This window comes from Parasteatoda tepidariorum, chromosome 12, assembly GCF_982258835.1.
Source record: "Parasteatoda tepidariorum strain Cologne lab strain chromosome 12, Ptep-v5.0, whole genome shotgun sequence".
NCBI lineage: Eukaryota > Metazoa > Arthropoda > Arachnida > Araneae > Theridiidae > Parasteatoda > Parasteatoda tepidariorum.
Genome location: NC_141766.1, coordinates 61,889,074 through 61,910,798, shown reverse-complemented (window position 1 = coordinate 61,910,798; position 21,725 = coordinate 61,889,074). Strand labels below are relative to the sequence as shown.

General features: G+C 27.1%; 1 long non-coding RNA gene across 6 annotated transcripts in view; it reads right to left on the bottom strand.

Moving 5' to 3' along the window:
• The window catches only part of LOC107447505 (uncharacterized), a 290,115-nt gene that overhangs the window by 223,434 nt on the left and 44,956 nt on the right, over positions 1-21,725 (bottom strand). The window contains exon 1 of one of the 6 annotated variants that reach the window (XR_015430902.1): positions 6,796-6,871. The exons of the other annotated variants lie outside the window; for them this stretch is intronic. This is a non-coding gene — a long non-coding RNA (uncharacterized LOC107447505). Of the gene's footprint in view, positions 1-6,795; positions 6,872-21,725 lie in introns of those variants that run through there. 6 annotated transcript variants of the gene reach the window in all.

Here is a 21,725-nt window from a genome sequence, read left to right as displayed (position 1 = left end):
ACAACTTCCCGCAACTTTCACGTTATAATACGCCAACAGAATAATTTGTTATTTTTAATTTTCAGATTTCTCAAACAACTGTTACTTACTCGATTTCAAAAGATTAATTATTATTGTTGGAACTAGCATTTGAACAACTTTCATATATGCTTTGAAATAAGTATGAAAAAGTATTGCATTCTTTTTATAAATTAGTAGAAAAACTTTAATACGTGGTATTAAAAAAAAGTCAAATTGTGTAATTTATTTACAATGCTAAACATAAACACATATGCTACCACCTTTTACTTTTTTGGAAAAAAGGAGAATCTTTTGAAAAGTCGCAAGACAAACATTAGTTTACACATTTGTTCCTAGCTTCCTTTTTACACTTTTACACATATTTTTCACCCTCTTTTCATTATTTTGTTTTAATTTTGTTTTAACAATTATTAAATGCTGAATATGATATTTTTCACATATTTCAAAATAAGTGAAAAATATTATATTTAGACTTATAATAATTTATGGTTATGAAATGAGACACCGGTGTCTTTTTCTGCTTTAGAGGTAAAATTTTCCAAACACGGCTAATTTCCAAACAAAATATTTTCAAATTTGCACTTATTTGCAGCTATTTAGATCTCAGAGAAGCAGTAATTCGTCATTAAAATTTCTTTAATTTTCAAAATCAATTATTGATAAATTTTTGAATATGACGGGAAAAAATTCAAACTACTTTTTTTGAATTTTATAGTTTAGAATAAATATAATTCCCATAATCTAACAGATACTTCTAGTAACTATTAGGCTGTTTTTTTTAAAATTTATTTAATGTACCAAAATGTATTTTTCGTAGTAATTAGAAGGTAAAAAAAAATACAAAATGAACACGACTGCCCCATCTGTGTCAAAGTTTTAAAAGGACGATACCTTTTCTGCGAAAAGAAAATTTTGGCACCATAAGTGTTTCAATATTAAAATTTATTTTACTGAAAGAAGATATTTCTGTCTACCATAATGTATTAGTATAAATATTTATTTTTGGATCTTAAGTCAGAGGACAATGTTTTTTTTATAATTAAAGAAGTGATTGATAATAAAAAAAATATCCACTTGGTATCAAGGAATATGCATATCTGCCTATTTGTATGGTCGTTGATAAAGATTTTACAAAGTGGTTGTAAAACAACAATTAAGTTGGGAAGAATTTCCTAAAAGCAAAACTGAGACATCTATAAGCATAATTACCCTACAAATAGATCTTATCTACATATTTTTTTTTTAAATTATTGATTCATCATTGTAGTTTAAAAAATTTTTTGAAACTTTAACGTCAAGAGTTATTACGCCAAAACGCTAATGTTGCTACTACTAAGAAAATTATTTCTCAACTGCCGTACAAGTTGGCAATTATGAATATGTATTGCTACTTTTTTCACATAGAAGTTTTTTTGTATATAAAGATATTCTTATGTCTGGTTATTAAAGGGCAAGACTACCAACTACTACGCTGTTTCATGGAGGTGCAGACAATTAAAAACTGAAGCTCTCAGAAGTTTTGATAATTTCACTTACATTCAAAATTCCTCACCACGAGAGAACAAAATGGAGTTTCATATGAACTTATGAATTATTTACATATAGTGGCGTGAAAGATAAATTTGAGTCAAATTTATAAGACAAAGAATCATACATTAAAACAGAAACTTATCTACCTCAAGAAAAGCGTAAGAAGTTGGAAGATCTGAGAGGGTTAAAGTGGGGCAAAATCTTTTTATTAAGCTGTTTTGTTAATATTATTTTAAAGCTCTATCGTTAATATATTTTTATTTATTTAACACTTCAGCTTTTAAAAACCACTGTGTCTTCTAAGTTCAGATTGAAATGTTAACATTTGTATTATCAAAATAGTACAATGAACTCGACTATTTTGCTTCAGCAAAATAAATACTAATTTATTAAGAAAGTTTCTTTTTTGTTCTGTGTGCACAATATTACGGTGGAGCATTACTTTTTAAAAGAGAAAATTTTTTATTCAACGCAGATGTAGACGTAACTTGTAAAATAAAAAATAAAAAGTCAGCTTTATCTTTTTAAGAATGGCTAGTTGGGAACGAAGGTTTATTAAGCCATTTTACTAAAATAATTTTAAAGCTGCATCATTAGAACTTTTTTATTTATTTATGTTCAGTGGTTAAAAGCCAGTTTCAAGAAGGAAATTTTTTTAAACATCCGCTTAGTTGCTCCATTTTGAAGAGGGTGCATACATTATTTCTGAAAAGAAATTTCAGACGGAAAGAAATACACAAAAGGATTCATCTTAGCAACATATGTTCTCGGAAAGAAAGAAGTGGCGAATTTTAGTAAAATTTTGTGTATTAAAAGGTGCTTTCTCAAAAAGCATGTTTTGTAGGAAACAACGATATTTCTTTCCTTTTGATCATTCTAGTAAAAACTATAAAATAGTAAACTATAAACATTCTAGTAAACTATAAAAGAACTATAAAATTTCTAACTCAAATATCATTTCCCATTGATTTATTTCATCAATACTTAATTTAATAATAAAGTTAAAAAAAGGCAAAAAAAAAATTGAAATGTGATTGCTAAGAACTTGTTGTCTTAGTGAAAAATAAAAATAAAAAAAGGATGTGGGGAAAAGTAACAGAGACTTTAAAAAAAGTTAGAAACCTTGGAGTTCAAGAAATTTTCTATGTACATTTTCTGAAGATAAAAATATATTTACATTTTTAGTTTTGTTGAACCCCCAGTTACGTATCACGTTTTTAAACTTGTACATTTTGCAAAATTAGACTAAAAATGTCATTTAAAAAAACTGTAGCTTAGAGAACGAAAGCGACTTCAGATGTAAAATCAGCAACGTGCAAATAATGAAAATACGATAAGAAATCTCCTGCAACAGAAAAAAAAATGTACCTCAAACACTACATTATAATTAGATGAACTAAGAGATCACTTTTGATAACTTGTCAACTATAAAAAAAAAATCTAACTTTTCAATCGAAATTTTTGTACCAGTTATTAATTTTGCACTTTTCTTTCTGTTAGATAGTTAAATAAATCAAATAAATTGGCCTACAATGGGTAACAGTCAAAAATCCAATTAATTTATCAAAAGAAGATATGATTTTTAAATAATTCATTTAGTTCTTGAAATATATTATGGAGAAACAAAATTTTCATGTTTACATTAATCTATATCCCAACAATATAAATATTTTTACTTTGATCTGAAAACTCGTGACTAAGGCATTATAAAATGAAAGTGATAGCCAAAAGTAGTACAGATCAAATTTGTTTAACACTAGAAAGACTGAAACTTAGTATATACCTATATTGCCCAAAAGCAGTCAAAATGACTGGATTGTAAAAGAATAAATAATGTGTAAAGGAATTTGTTTAAAATTAATTTTTAATATTTTTTTATATTATTTACAGATATATAACAAGTTATTAGTAAATATTAACAATAAAAAAATTATATGCTGTACAAAATTCTAAGAAATTGTGTCTTTATATGCATCATTGTCTTTCTTATTGAAATTAAAAGCAGTCAAAATGACTTCCTTAGGCAATCTAGTGTTAAATACAAATTTTCTTCCACTTCTTACATAAAGGTACTTTTACATAGCTATACATTATTACATTTTCGTAAAAGTAATCCAGAATGAAGTAACCAGTCTAAAAAATTATCATATTAACCATTTTCAACTTTTCGAAATCATCATTCATTTTGCATAAGGCTAAAAATAACTCCAAAAAATATAAATTATACTTTGATCTAAAATTTCGTGATTAAGACATTGTGAAATGAAAGTGATAGCCAAAAGTAGAACAGATTAAATTTGCTTAGATACAAATTTCATTCTACTTATTACTGAAAAGTATTTTTATATACATTGTTTCATTTTCACAAAAGTAATCCGGAATGGAGTAACTAATCCAAGAAATTATCATACTAACCATTTCCAACTTTACGAAATCGCATGTATCCATGTATAAGAATGGATATCATTCCTTCAACATTAAAAGGTTAAAAATAAAGATCCAAAAATTGATAAATGACATTATTACACTCTTTAGTCATGCTATTCATGGCTTTCAGATACCGAAATATATTTCTATGACTTGATTATCGTTACTTATCAAATACGATTGGCTAACGACTTTTTATCATTTGATCCAAAAAGCTTCGAGTTAAATTTATCATAATTCAGTTCATCGAGAGATAGTTTATCATCCACTAAAAAGTGATTAGTGAAACTTGTTTCCGTTACAGATATTATAACTATTTTTGCACAGAAAAAAAAAATGAAATGTACCTTATCAAAGAGTAAAAGAGTTGATTAATTATTTCTAAACAGTCACGTCTAAATAATTTTATTGATCGTAGAGCTATTGTGAAAGTTATCACTACACATGCGATTTTTCTATTCCATGAATAGTTTGGAATGAAAAAAAATAACGACAATAATTGCTCAGCTTAAAGTAGGGGGGGGGGGAGGAGTCACGTGATTATCGAATATGCTATTATTTCTAAAGAAAGGTTGAATTGGAAGGGACTGCACATGAAACAAACTGAAATTGGTCTCACCTGCTTTCATGGAATGAATATCATGGCTTACAAGGATAAAAATAACGTGACCAGGTTCAAGTTAATCACAATACGCTTAAAACAAAAACTACTGTTCACTTCGTATGATTACGACTGGTGACGCTGATCCACTAAACCTTTTAACAGAAATTAGAATCTACAAAAGCTTAATCCATTGACCCGGAATTTTTATTAAACACATTTTTCATACCTTTTTTTATTATTTAGTATTAATTTAGGTCAAAATAAGTGAAAAATATCACTTCCAAGCAATAATTTTTCAAATTTGCACTTATTTTCAATTATTTGTCTTACCTTAATTTAAAAACAGACCTTCTTTATATATATATATATATATATATATATATATATATATATATATATATATATATATATATATATATATATATATATATATATATATATATATATATATATATATATACATATATATATATATATATATATACATATATATATATATATATATATATATATATATATATATATATATATATATATATATATATATATATATATATATATATATATATATATATATATATATATATATATATATATATATACATATATATATATATATATATATATATATATATATATATATATATATATATATATATATATATATATATATATATATATATATATATATATATATATATATATATATATATATATATATATATATATTCAAAAAGTGCAAAGTAATATCAGATTAATTTGTGATTATAATTTATCAAACAGAATGAAAATATCTAGGAGATCTAAAAGAAACAGATATTCATCATTGAAATTTCGTTAATTTACAAAATTAATTATGAATAAATGTTTGAATATGAATGGGAAAAAATTTAAAACTACTTTTTTTGGATTCTATATTTTAGTACTAATACAATTCCGATAATCTAGCAAATTTGTTTACTAACTATTAGTCACTTTTTTATAGTTATGAAATAACAAAATATATTTTTGCTTGTAATTAGAGTGTTAGAAAAAATATATAAAAGTCACACCGGTGTCCCATCTGCGTCAAAGGGTTAAGAAAATACATTTTTTTTAGCGTTTACTTAAAAAGGAAAGTTATTCAAAAGAACTTTTCTTTAAACAGCTTTATTTTGAAATGCTATAACTTCAATAATTAATATTTTCAGATTCTAAATGGGGTAGGAGTTGTAGTACAGACTTTATGTATACGTACTTAAACTATATTGCCATAATACAACTTAAATTTATTCCAGGATACTAACAAGGAACAACATCAAGAACGGCAGCTTATTTGCTTTTGAACTAAATAGTTATTTAATGCTTTAGACTAATTTTATAAAAATCATGTACTTTCTATCTAAACATTAATGTTTAAGTTGCTTTTATAGAAAGGGTGAATATGAATGCCTTGGTTCTTATAAATAAATATTCAAAAGAAAATAATGTTTACTACCACCTGTGATTTTTCTAAAAATATAAAAGTGATGCTTATAATTTTTCACATTTAATAAAGTGTTAAGCTCATTAATTATTCAGTTATTCGATATCATCCTGATGTAATATTTGTAGCAAGTAAATAAATAAACTTCTTCTTTGAAGAAAGATCTTCGAAAAAAAAAAGACTGAGTTATTCTTAGTAATATTTGATAAAATGATCAGGTTTTTCTTTTGTTAAAATTTTCATCAAAAGATTTTCTTAATATCAAGAGTGCCGGTACTTTTTATCGCAATTTCCTCTTGTGTTTTCTTTGACAGTGTGCTTTAGTCTCGCACAAACAAAATAAAAACAAAATAGATCATTGAGGTACTTTGGAGTAGTTGAACTTTCTGAGGAGGTTAATGAAACAATTTACTAAATTGCACATAACTTATCGTCACTTAGCATGCATCGACAGCTATTTTATTGTTAATAATAGAGCCATATTGAATGCAAATAACCCCTAGTTCAATTTCCCAACCTAGTACAAGTTGCGAACTCAATTCATTTTTGGGAAAAGTATGAGCCACTGATATTAAGCCAAGATGTTAATTGTTTTAACCAGAAAAAAGACGAGGAAAAAATGTCTTTTAGAAAACTTTTTTTTAACTTTTATCTCTCGAGGTTTTTTTACAACGGTTTTTTTTCTTTTAAGAAAAAGGATGTAACCACTTAAACTTTACAAAACATAGCTGAATATTTACACACTTACCATATATAGCAATATCTGGAATCTACCATATAAAGTGGTTACTTAACTTTAAGATGTAAACATTTTAACGCTTAGAGTGATAAGTATTGTATAAGTCTCAGTGGGGACTGAGAAATGATTCTCGATTGCAATTGGTTAAAAGAATATTTTTAGAATTGATGGAATTTGCATAAAAAAGGATAATTTTTTTCACAACAGAAACATTTTTCTAAAAATTTATGTTGCTCAACTAACAGAATACCTAAGAATGTTAGTAGATAATTTTAATTGTCTAGAACTATATTTCGAAATAATTTACGCCATATTGTTTACACTGTATAACATACTTTTAATATACATAGCGCCATCCAGTGTGCAATCTAAACACTACTCTCAAACAAAAAGGTTTTAACTATTTTCCTTAATCGTTATTACTCAAAATATTTTCGAGAAAAAACTATCTTTAAAGGGTTTTTCTAGGGAAAATATATTTAAATTATCGAAATTATTTAATTGCTTAAGATAAGTTGCATAATTGTGTAAAACTACTAAACAGGTTTAAACAAACAGATATCGTAGGGTGATAAATATAAATCAATTATAATAAAAAAATATATAATCTTTAAAGTATTCAGTATTGAATTATTATCAGAAAAAAATATCTTTAAATTGTTATCACGATTAATTCTTTAAGATATATTTCATCATGATATAAAATTATTTTTACATCATCATTACTAAACAAGGTTTAATTACACAAACTGATATTGTTCATTCGTTTGTAATCATGTTATGGACCTGGAAAATAAATCAGTTATAAATCAATATATGGGATCGAAGGATACACTGCTTCAGCCTTATCACTATATGAGATCGAAGGTTCTATACACTGCTTCAACTTTATCACTATATGGGATCGAAGGTACTATACACTGCTTCAGCTTTATCAGGGCAAACGTTCGAATAAAGATTTTCGTGTGGACAGTCTCTCATCTGTTAACTGATATTGTTTAATAATAAATCTAAATTAATTATGACTGAAAAATACATAAATGAATCTTTTTCATTACTTCGTATTAATTTAAGTCAAAATAAGTGAAAAGTACTATATTTAGCATTTTAATATTTATGGTAAAGAAATACAGAGTGAAACACCAGTGTCTCCATTAAAGAAAAATCTCACGGCTCACTTCTACACAATAATTTTCAAACTTGGTCTTATTTGCAGTTATTTAGATCTAAGAGAAGCAGTTATTCATTAATGAAATTAATTTAATTTGAAGAATTAAATTTTTAAACATAAATCAAGGTTTGTGATCCCACATATTTTTCTATCCCCCCCCACACACACGCAAACACTCACACACGCGCACACACACGCACACACACACACACACACACACACACATATATATATATATATATATATATATATATATATATATATATAATGAATCAATAAAATAAAATAATATTAATGTGCGCGAAGTGCGTGCTTATCTGGAGTAATTAGACAACGAATATTTGTATCCTACTTTATTAAGGAACAAAAAATGTAAAAAAAAAAAAAAAAAAAAAAAAAAAAAAAAAAGATAATCATAGTCTAAAAATGTAAGAAACGAGTTATATGATTCTTCAGAGACTGATAGGATTTTTCTAATTAAAACAAATCACACATTTTTTATGATGCAAAAGAAAGTTAATTAACACACACAAATGTTAAAAAAATGAGAGAAGATAATGACTGTGAAATTAAACGAACATTTAATTAGTTATGCCATGCAATTTCTTTTTTCATCTACATAAAACGTGTTTTTTTTCACCCTCTATAGAACTTTTAAGAAGCTCTTGGTTACGTTGTATTATCTCTTTTCTTTTTAATTGTTTTCTTTCCTTGCGTAGTTGTTACTTGATTATTACATACAGAAGTAAATAAATTGATTAATTACTCAGATTCGGATACTCAGAATTTAAGCAGCACGAGTAAATTTTTTTTTAAATAAGCAGTATTTTATTTTATTTTTATATAATTGGCGTTGAACAGCCGACCCAATTCTGCGTTTACGACTATCAATGTTAACCCCGCATCATTGTAATTCTGAATTCAACCCAGAAGTCTAGATCAAGCATTGTTATAAACTGACCTTCGTGGGAGACTTTTCAATGGTACCAATCCACATTTGCGTTACATTGAGAGGAAAACCATGAAAACCTCTCACTGTTAGCCAGGTGACATGGGGAATCTAAACCATAATACACCGATGATATTTTAAATCAGGTCTGTGGTCGGAACGAGCCGCAGCAGAATTTGTACCCACCAGCAGCCACTGAGATTCGAACCTCGGTGTCCTCATTGGTAGGAGAACGCTCTATCCCCTGATTTAAGATTAAATTTACGGAGGATAATCAATATTCACGATAAATGGACGCAGATGCAGCAGTGGATCAAGGGATGGAGCGTTTGCCTAACGTGATCCAGGTTCGAATCCCAGTGGTGGCTGGTAGATAAGAATTCTGCTCCCAGCTCACACTGACCACAGTGCTGATATAAGATATCCTCATTATTGGAGAGATCATGAGTTAGAATCCCCTTGCAGTCTGGCTAACCGTGGGAGGTTTTTGTGGCTATCCCCTAGTAACTCATTTGCGAATAGATTCCATCTCAAAGTCCTCCACGAAAGCTAGCTTGTCCCAATGCTTGATCCAGGGGTTCCCTAGGCTTTTGGGTTAGGAGCAAAATTGCAAGTCTACGGAGTTGAACATTGATAGTCATAAACTCAGAATTAGGTCGGCTCTTCAACACCAAAAATAAATATAACGGGACAACTTCAAAATAAAATATTAAATGAACGTAAGTGAAACCATTAGGTCAATGCGAACGAGATATTTCTAAGAATAATGCTTATCTTCTTAAAAATAATAAATAGCCTAAAACATTCTCACGCAAAACAAGAAATAAACCTTTCACAACGTTGAAACAAATCTTATCTCTGCATTATGAAGAATGTTAACACTGTCTTAACAAAATGAAGATAATTATTTCTTAGGTTGTATATCAAATTGGGAAGTTGTCGAAATCACGAATCGTTAATAATTAAAAATACAATTAACGAAGAAATTAAATAAGCTTAGAAAAAAGACTTTAGCATAAATGGGTTTTGCAGTTACCCATAGCAACGAAAAGAAGAAAAAAATTCTTTTTTGACACTGTATAAACCAAGAGTTAAATGCTATCGGTTTATAACAAACGCTAGACAAGAGCATCCATCAAGTCTACTAGAGCTCGAGGTTTTTCATCTTGTAATTGATCTTGTTAAATTAACCCTGTTCCCCCAGCATTTCGGCTAACGTCCAAAGAGAGGTAATTACAAGAGAAACCAACGACCAAATCAGCTCTTGATATCGAAAATAGTTCAGGGTTGCTGAAGAAAATCCTCTAGAACCAGAGAAATAACGCTAGTTATCCTTTCTGGCTTGTAATTGGAGATTCGCAAAATGGATCACAAAAGACAAATGAATACATTATTAAATGAATACTAATGAAACAAGCGAGAAAAGAAGATAATGAAAAGTAGTGTTAAAATAGAGAAAGCCTTTTATAAGCAAGGCATCCACTTTTCCAGAATTGATAGAAAACGCCATAATCGAAACAAACTTCTATTATTAACTCTCGGCTTTCAGTTACTTGAGTTTAATCGAAAAATTATAATGTAAATAGCGTATAATTTAGGGCATTAGTCATCACCCACATTTCCATAATTTAAGAATTGCTTATGAATACTCGGGAACTTGATCTAGATCGGTGGGCATTTTAAAATGTTTAAGATGGCTAATAATTTTATGTCTTTAGAAATAAGTTACTTAGTTTAATGGTTAGCTAAAGATTACGTTATAGTAATAACATAATAGTTTAAATTAGTAACAAAACTGATTGTAAGATTGAACGAATAGGGCAAATAAAGGAGTCAAAATCTCATAAAAAGATCGATTTAACTCCTATTTTATTTTTACTTTTCATACAATTTCTTCAGTAAGGTTTTGATTTGTTATTGGTTGAGTTTGGTGGGGCTCTGCTATGCCAAATTCAAACGGCATTATGTATGCTAAGTCAAAAACGTAAATGGTGTTATAAAGTAAGTTTGGTGCAAATAGAAAGCGAGGAAAATGCAAAGTAGAAGGTGAAACTTTAGGGCTACTCGGGTTAGGGGACTACGTATTTTCCAGAATAAAATAATCCCTCTAATAGCGCGCGTTGCTGACACAGGCAATCCAGACTTACAGTTTGGCTGTGGTTGGTAAATACGAATTCTGCTTCTTGGTTTAATTAGCCATTAACTTCATCAAAACCTACACGCATATTGACCAAAAAGAAGGAAGGTGATATAATAATCGTGAATAAAAACATTAAGTTTTTTATTCATGATTATTATATCACCTTCCAATCAAAACATGCCAATCAAATTATAACAGTTGATTAAACATTGGCATGTTTAATCAAAACATACGAATTCAACGCAAATGCAGGTTAGTTTTAGTCTTAATATCCTTCAAAAGAACAAATTGGTCCTATATAATAGTCTTGAAAACCCCATTCTCCTCAAATAGATATATATAGAATACAAATGCATGGATGCGGACATTTATTTTCGCGAACCCACTATATGCCTTTTAATTCAACATTAAAATAGCATATTTATTATGCCTAGAGTGGTCCAAGTGAGTAATAAAAATGCACAATTCTTAAACCAATCACAAAGAGGTGATGGGGTTGGACCAAACAGCTCGAGATTATCATCCATTTTAAAGAATAAGACTCCCTAATATAAGTTTGCCCTTTATTCAAGTAATTAATTTTATTCCACGATGAAGGCACGATACCACGTCAAAAATGATAGCTTATTTGCCGTTTAACTATATAGCTATTTATTATTTTAAGCAGCATTAATTTTAAGAAAATTTTTGCTATCACTTTTTTTTTTATTAGAAACATAAAAGTGATACTTTGAAGTAAATGTAGGGCATTTCCGTAACAACCTATTGTGAGCCAATAGGTTCATAGAGGTTAAGGCTCCGCAATAAAGAGACAATGAAGAATTTAAGAAAAGAAAGATTAACCACGAAAATGAAGGAAAATAATAAGTTTTATTGACTGCGCATAAGATATATATATATATATATATATATATATATATATATATATATATATATATATATATATATATATAGAGAGAGAGAGAGAGAGAGAGAGAGAGAGAGAGAGAGGAGAGAAAGATACACATAAATATAAATAGACAAAGAGAAAAAAAAACTGAAACTAAATCTAAAATAACTTAAAATTAAGAGAGAGAATTTTCCTCTGTAGTAAAGACAAACAATATCAGGGTTTTTTTTTCAGGTGATGTCTTCCTCTTACTTTAAAATCGAAATTATATTTTTTATACAATGTAATTTACTTATTCTAGTACATTTCTTTCAGAATTCTTCCAACGTGACGGAAACTTTCGGTGCAACCTAATGACTCAAACCCAGAACCGAAAAGTCTGCAATTGATTTTCAATGATAGATAAGAAACAAGATAAGAAGAAAATTTACTTTAATAATAGACCATTTTATAGTATCTTAATTATAAGAAGAATACTTTTAGTGCATTGCTTGAAATCATAATACTTTCTTGCAGTCATTACACTATTTACCATTTTTCTTACCCAAGAAAAACTAAAGGGGGAATTCTTTGAATAAAATAACGATGTTTTTCGAGTCCCTTTAAATGGAAAAAATAGATTTAGAAATTATACATTCACATTAGTATTCACATTTTTCTGCCTGTTCATCAACTCAAATCACGTTTGTGAATGGTATCATTCTCCAACATTAGTCTATAATCAAGCGTCTAGACTAGTCTTAGACAACTATCTTGATGTGCAATTTTATAAAACTGGAATCGTGTGCTTACATTGCAATTGCAGAAGAGATATTCTGAAAGAAACAAGGAAATAGAAAGCAACTTGCGAATTTGTTAAAAGGTGGATAAAAAGGATAAATAACTTGAAGAAAAGTCGTGAGAAATTTGTATAATCGTGAAGTTTAGATTCGGGGAGATATTTAGACCAGGCATGATTGGTTTGAGAAATAGCTGTAAACAAGCCACTTCGTTTAAAGTTATTTTAAGGAGTTAAAGAGATTATATGAAAGAGAAAATTGACTTTTACAGTTTATACCTACTACAAATTCATCCAATTCCTGAGAAAGAAAAAATTTTTTAACTTCAGAAAAATTCCAAACATCTGATGACAGTCTTAAGCTATGCTGCGTGGCATTTTCACGATCTTTAAGCTCAAAATTGTTTGAGCCCTGAATATCATAGGAAAATATTATCAAGGTTCTTCTTTATAAAATAAATACAGTATTAAACAATATTTCAGCTAAAATTACACTGGGAAACCATTTTATTTATTTATTAGCGAGAAATTTTTTAACTGATCTTGTGTACTTTCATGTTGCTGATTTCAAATTTGCAATCGGTTTATCTCTCCCCGCAACTGTTTTTGTGCGATCGCATGAATTTTGCGATAAATTTCTAGGGAAGTTATTGCATACAATCTGGATTAAAATTGCTTATGAACTCCAGTCGAGGAATGCAATCATACAATGCTTGTGGCACTTTCCTATTATGAACTTTTCTTCGTGAAGTTCTGAACAGTTCATATTAGGGAAGCGCTCCAAGCAGCGAATGGCATCATTCTAGTTATAGGTTCTTATGCAATTTTAATCCTGATGATGTGCTCTAATTCCCCTAGAAATTAGTCGCAACATTTATGCGACCCCCAGTTATATGTGACGTTTCTAAACTTGTACATTTCTACAAAAAGTAAGATTAAAAATTTTATTTTCTAAAACAAAATGTGTAGCTTGGAGAGAGAAACCAATTGCAGATTTGAAATTAGCAATACTAAAACATCTAAAATCTATTTTTAAAAAAATTGCACATAGAAAAAAAATTCTCTTTCGAGTAATCAAAGAACATTTTTGTACAAAGATGTTGCAGTTATGCATCATTGAGTCTCATTACAGACAATTTACTTACTATTTAAAATTTCCCAGACTAATTTTTGAAGCCAGTAAAAGCTATTACTAATTATTGGTAGCTATTACTACTCATATATTATCTATTAAAGGGAAACAATAAATAAATATTTGCACAATTTGTCACTTTAGACTGTAACTCTTTTGAATATAAAAGCTGGTTAACTTTGCAAATAGAATAATACCAGCAATGATTGAAGTTGAATTATTGTGAAATAATAACAAATTACAAATGTGAACGATAACATATCATAGCAATAGTTAATTGTGTTTTGAGGATAAATACAAAATCTGAAATTGGCTCTAATTTTTTTCCTTATTTCTGTACTTTTATTGACGCTTTGGAAATTATTTTCAAGAGATATATATGCGTAAAAAAGTTAATTTTTAGAAATATTATCCTTTTAAAGTTATTTAAAAATGTCATTAGTTACATTTATGTTGCTAAAGAATTCTCCTTTTTGGAAATTAACATCATCAAAAGATGTCCATTATACCCTTCGACGCAGAAATTTCATTTTTGTTCATACTTTTTTCATTATTTTGCATTAATATAGGTCAAAATATTGTATTTAGTATTTTAAACTACGATTATGAAATACATCATGAAATACCGGAGTCTTTTCTGCGTTAAAGGTCAAATCTTTCAACACTTCCAAATAATATTTTTTCAAATTTGCACTTATTTAGATCAAAGAGAAACAATTATTCGTCATTGAAGTTTCTTTGATTAACAAAATCAATTACTGATAAATTTTTGAATGTGAATGAAAAAAATATTTCTTAACTACTTTTTATTGTATTTAATATTTTAGTACAAAACTGATTTTGATAATCTAACGAACTCTTTTAGTAACTATTAGATTGTTTTCTATATTTAAAAGATGACAAAATATATAATTTCTTGTAATTAAAAAGTCGGGAGAAAAAAAAGCATATAAATAGGACACCGGCATTCCATCTACGTCTAAGGGTAAAAGGCTTCTTTCAAAGAATGAAACATTTCAAAATATTATATTTTATCATATCTAGCTTTGTGTTACATAAAAATTATAAAATGCAATAAATGCCATGTAAAACTTTTATGAAGTATAATTATAAAGTCAGATGAATATACTGTTTGTAGATTAAAAATTATATCTCTTATAAAGTGTTTCTCTGAATCTATTTAGTAGCTTGAAAAAGAAATTTATCTTGCTGAATGATTATAAAACATGTTTAATCTTTTCCATTTAATGCCTTTCGACTAATTTTGCAAAAGCAAAAAAGTGGTAGCATATGCATGCTTAAAGCAATTTTCTTTTGTTACCTAAAAACTTACCTTTGATTTCAGAACCAAATTTAAGTGTTTTTGTTATTAATAGGTCATGATTGTTAAAAAGGATTCATACCTCAGTACAGAATTTCTTTTTTAAAAAAATTAAAAAATATAATTAGGGATTCATTGCTATTGACCCAATTTAAAATATTAAATTTGACTCGAAACTGTACTTAAAATTGTATTAAGATGAGACGGATGATAATCTTCATGCAATTTTATTATAAAGGAAAATTTTAGCTGGATTTTATTAAATTTGTAATTCGCATGCATATTAGCTTTAAACTTCAACAAAGTTAAAATGAGTATAAGTTACAGATAATTTTTTTTACTGTTTTCGCTTAAAAAAAAAGAGGAAGGCAATGATCATACTAACATATTATTATTATTATACGTGCATATATATATTTGATAAATATCAAATTTTGGAGACTTTAAGAAATTAAGCTTTCTTCATCTGCATTCGTGCAATTTCATTTATATAAAAGCATCTTCTTCTTGAAGAAATGTTTACACACCATCATACTCAATGAAGCTTATTAGTTTTATTCATATACAAATTAATTTCATATTGAAGATAAAATCAAAAGCGATAAGAAAAAGATTATTTTTGTCATCACAAGATAGCAGCACTAGACATAAACAATAAAAAATTTGCACGCGAACTGCTTAGATTATTATCGTTATTATTTCCTAACAAAATATTGAACATTGGTTATTGCATCCCGCAATTTCCATCAGAAAATAATAAATAACAGTGTATTAAAAAAATTCGAATCTGAAGTAAATAAAAATGTAAATATCATTTCATAAAAGGAAAGAGTTTTACTCAATATGCTGAGACTTAGTGAGATTTTGTAAAAAAAACAAATCCTTGCTCTGTAGTTTATTACATACGAATTCTTGGAGTACTTTGCAAGCTAAATATATATTTTTTAAATACTAAAATGAGGTCATTTTAAGAAAAAGCTTATTTTCACTATTTTTTTTTTTTTAACTTCAATTACAAATACTTAATTTTTTTATTTAATAGCAATAAAGAATGTCGTACAGATTTATTATAAACGGACTTTTGAAACCTTGCAGAATTTAGGAAGTTTTTAGTTTTTGATCTATATTCCTGAGATTTCACACTTTATAGTACATTTTGAATTTGATGTTATTCTTATTATATTTTGTATAGTGCCTTCATTTTAAACTTAATTTTATAAAAAATATTTCTCTGCTTGTTAGGCAATCAATCAAATTTTTTTTTAAAAATTGTAACGATTTTTCTTTCTATTTTTCTGCAATTTCAGATGTACAGACCGTTACAAGACCATCAAATACTTATTATTTAAATTTTTAGAAACACTCAAATATTTTTTTTTCATTCTTTAAATTCTTTCAAGGGAATTCATTTATTCGTTCATATTTTAAATATATATGGAAGCAAAGACTCTTATGAAGTTACATTTTAAACAACTAATTTTGTCTTTTTACTAATTTAATTTTTCTACATTTTTTGTAAATCACAAAAAGTTTCAGTTACTAATAATAGATCGCACCACCTACTGTAGATGCAAATCGTAGCGATTGCATTTATTTTTGAGTTTTATTTTGAAGAAATGATAAAATGATAGCAAATGAAAAACATGAATTCTGTTTGTTTAATTTTTTTATAGAGTTGATTGCCAATTCAGAATTAATGTTAAGAGAAATGCATTTAGTTAAAAACTATTTCAGCCATTTTCTTAAACAATTATTTTTTCAAAACATCCATCGTGGCTCCCTCTATTTTATTGCATTATAGTCTAAATAAATACAAACAAATTATAACACGGATAATTTTGATACTATTTTTTTGCAATATAAATTAGATAAAATATTTTAAGCTTCGTAAAGATTTGCTTCTTAAAACGAACTTTGAAATAAACCTACTTTCAAATGTCATAAAACTCTTGAAAACTGCATTTTTATTTCAAATAATATATTAAGTTTTGTTCTGCAGTCGTTTAAGCGACTTTCAATTAATAAAAGAAAAATAACTGAATTTAAAACTAAAGTTTAAGACTTAAAATACAGATCAATTAATTTAATGTAGGATACACATTAAAAAGTTTTGATTCCTTTTTTTAATTATTAAATAAACAAAAAAAGTCAATGATAAAATCAACAACTTTGTCAGAAAATTCATGAGTCAACATAGAATTGGTATGTTAAAAAGAAAAAAAATTATAAAGTAGTTCAATGAAACATTGCGAAAGATTTAATACGTTAAATTTACTAATATGTTAGATGAATTAAAAAGTTTTAAAAATAAAGTTGTAAATAAAATATTAATATAACTTTTTCGTTTATGCGTACATTCTTTCTTTTATCTATGATAGAAAAAAAAAATAAAGTTTTAAATTATAAAGTAGCTATTGGTTGCACGATTTTATCCTATTTATTTTGAAAAATATGCATTTAAAGTATTATTTTGTTTTTTATTGAAATTAATATGAATGTATGTGCAATCAATCCTTAAATTGACGACGAAAATTTAAAAAGGCGTATGGTCGTTTATTTTTTAATTTCAACATTCTTCACTATTTGAGTAAAATTCATGTTCAAAATCTTGATTCTCTTTAAAAATTTCTAACTTTTAAATATTTTAATAAAATTTCATTGTAACTGAAATATTACTATTATGTATTGTCCGGTAGATGGCGTTATATGTCTGCTTCAACATGTAAACTAAGAAATGGAGAGACCTTTGCATTCAACATATAGGAAGTATGAATATATTATAAATAAAATATACTATAAATAAAATATAATCTAAATAATCCATCATTTTAATAATCATTGTATATTTTCAAATAGAGAAGTTCTGGATAAAAGGAACGCTGTATGTATTAATGTAGGGATACAGGTTCAAATCACAGAACGTCCGGAGCAAATTAATATATTCAGTACCGTCATGTGGGGCTACTTTGTGCAGCGGGGGCTACTTTGTGCAAATTCGAATTTGGCACTCTTCAAGTGCTGCTATTCGGTATTATGCTTTTTTTCACGTTAAAAATGTGTGGAATTTGAAGATAGAAGTCTATTACTACAAACATTTTTTTCGAATTTTAAAACAATCTCAGAGTGTGTTTTGTTTATCCAATGTCAAAAACTCTCCGAGAACGTCGGACGTCGAAAAGTGTGCGTGGAAACTTTAGCTGTGGAATGCAAAGACGTTGATAAAACAATTGTCGTAAGTGCAAAATATTTTATTTAGATATTAATAAACAATTATATCATGTTAGAGTGAAAAAAATTTGAAAATTAATAGCAAATAAGTGGAAAATGAAAAAAAAAAATGCACTGTCGGGCTACTTAGTGTAAAGTTTCATTCGTTTTTTTTTTCTACAGAAAAATTGTCAGACGTTATAAAAAAAAATATCTGGAGCGAGAAACTATTGTGATTACACTATAGAAAAGCTGCAGCAATGTTTGCAAGCAGTTGCTGGTGGTATGTCAATTGCAGAAGCTTCTCGGAAGTACAAAATCCACAGAAATACTATCTCTTATAAAATTCACAAGAAACACGTGAAACGTGCTGGTAAACTATTATTTCTCTTCTACAAAGATTTTTCTAATGAATTAATCAAACGATTTAACACATAAAAATATATTTTATACGACATCAGGTGATTTTGACAGAAACTGAAGAGCAAGTTCTGTCATGCTCATTCAAGCATGTTATGTTCAAATTTATCAATATTATAAATGTTAATGAATATGCAATAATTATTATTTTTGAAATTTCATCCATTTCAATGTTCAAAAATGTATATGGTTTCCTTTTGTTTAAACTCAAATGTTTTGAAATAAACATTCTTTTTAAGAAAAAATTCTTCATAGAAAATGGTTTTTTAACGCTGAAAATTACTCTCAAACTAATTTCCTTACATATCTTGATGTTTTTGTAATTAAAAATGTCAACAATTAACTTTTTAAACAATTTTATATCAATATTTTACTAAAAACATGATTATTAAGCTGAATTCCTATCACTGCACAAAGTAGCTCCATTTGGGGGCTACTTTGTGCAAGGTATGTTTTGACTTATTATTTGTAAATATTACATACAAATAATGCCAATATTGATCACATTACTCGTCTGAGTCCAGTAATGAATATAATATCGATACATTTTGCTAAAGTTTGAATTAATATAGTTTTTTTTACATGTCAAGGTTCAAAAACTGCGAAATCCTGCACAAAGTAGCCCCGCATGACGGTACTTATGACATGGCAGTGCAAAAGCAAACTCACTTGAAGTAGATGATAATTCAAATAGATATTAATCTATTAAATTTATTCAAACAGATAAGTCAAATTGTTATTGAAGTAGATTCCTTGTAAAGCGAAAAAATTTGATATCGCGAACAGATAATCAAATCGATAAAACAAATGTACACAACTAGAACTTACCTATAAGGAACAAGAAAAATCAAAGAAAATTCATTTAAAACAAAACTTGTGTAAATATAAATGATTAATAAATAATTATCTATAGCTGGATCGTGGTATTCAGTCAAGCATGAAATCAAGTACTTACAAAACTACCCAGTCGAATTCAATAATCATACTTATTTGCTCCTTATTACGTTATTCGCAATAATTTATATTCGCCGAAAATATTATTTGTCATCATCTTATATAATGAGCTATTAATCATTCTCTATAACTTCTCTTCTATAAACCTATCATTCAGTATTTTATTAATATAATGCGATTAACACTCACTTATCTGCGATTAAGAATTTGTGTGATTCTTTTAAATTTTTGATATTTTTAAATGGTCCTAGAAAATTAATTTAGACGTGCTCTTTCTTAAAAATGAATAATTTATTTATTGCGTTTAATATAAAAACCACTAAATGTTGATTTTACTTTAAACTGCGTTTAAAATTAGTAGATTGTATTTTTAAATACAGTAAATAATTAACTGATTTTCAAGAAAGCAATATACTTCCATCAGTAATTGTACCTTTAACTTAATGCGCTTATTAATGTCATTATTTTAAAATTGATTAACTTTTTATAATTAAATTATAAAATAAATTATAATTAAAATTTGAGAAGTGTTAAAGGCAAGAAATGTTAGTTTAGTGAGAAAGCAATTAAAATAAAAAAGAAATCAAAAAACAATAATCAAAAGAGTTTATGTCTTTTTTATGACTACTGGTATAATAAATCTTAGCACAGTCTCATAATTTTAAGCCAAAATGTAAAGATTAAAAAAAAATCGAATAATTACTTCTTTAAAAATAATAATACTAAAATTGATTAAGCTAAAAACAAGGTAAAATATTTTTCAAAAGAATAAATAAATAAAAGTGAATAAACGGTGTAAATTTGAAGCAGCAAATTGAAATACATTTCAAGACAGATAAATGTCTAATAGATGTCCCAAAATATGAAGTTAGTTAAATTTCATAGCAAAAGCAAAATATAAATTAGGAAATCACTTTCAGATTGTTTTCTTTTAAGTAAATGATCTGAAAAAGTATTTTTGAAATGTTGAAACCACTTATACCTTACATTCTCTTATCATTAGTTGCAGTTTTAATTTGTAAAAGGTGTTTTTCTTAATTAACTGTCAAAAACTTCTAGAATTTTTTTGACCAAAAATTTCTGAAATACTTAAAATCTTTGTTTACAAGCATTCTTACATTTTATCTCACAGCGCAAAAAGCTAATAAGTAATCAGAAGAAATTCAAAGTTTACTTAGTTTGAAAATTCAGCATTAATTTTCAAACAAAGAACGTCAATTCATTATCCACTTTATCTAAAATATTATAATCAAAAAAATTATCAATCATCACAAAGATTAGATTCAAACTGCAAAGTCGAAAATTATTCATGTTTTCAATTTCAAGTATTTTTAAAAGTAATGTGTTAGAAAATTAACTTGTGTTAGAAAATCAGCCAAAATAAATAAATAAAACGCAAACCAAATTAAGCATAGATCTAAAATTTGGTATCAAAAATAAAATTTAGTATCAAAGAGGAACTTAAACAAATCTATAAATGCAATCAATATAATTTCTACCTAAATCGCAATTTAATTGTGTTTCTGTTAAAATAGTGTATCCAAAATTCCTTTTTATTGAAATTAACTCTTATTTAAGGCCTCAATAAAGGGTGAGAGCACATGTTAACAAAAAAATAAAATTCTTATTTGCAAACATGCTTATATTTAGGTTCTCAGAACAGAAGAAGTTATTATAAAAAGGATAGAAGAGGAAGAAGAGAGAAAAGAAGAAGGAGAAAGAAAGAGACAAAAAGAAGAGAAAAAAATGGAAAGGAAGAAATGAAGAAAGAAAGAAAAGGGAGAAAGAAGAAAGTTCATTTGTTAATACAATTAATCAACATCATTTTTATCACAAATTTTGTAAAATTAATTTAATAATTATTTAGTAAGCTATGGCATACATAGTTCGTTTCTCTACTGCAGTAATAATCCAAAACAAATATAGCATGTAGCACCAATATCACAGTTCAATGTATAGTTAGAAAGCTTACTGTGAT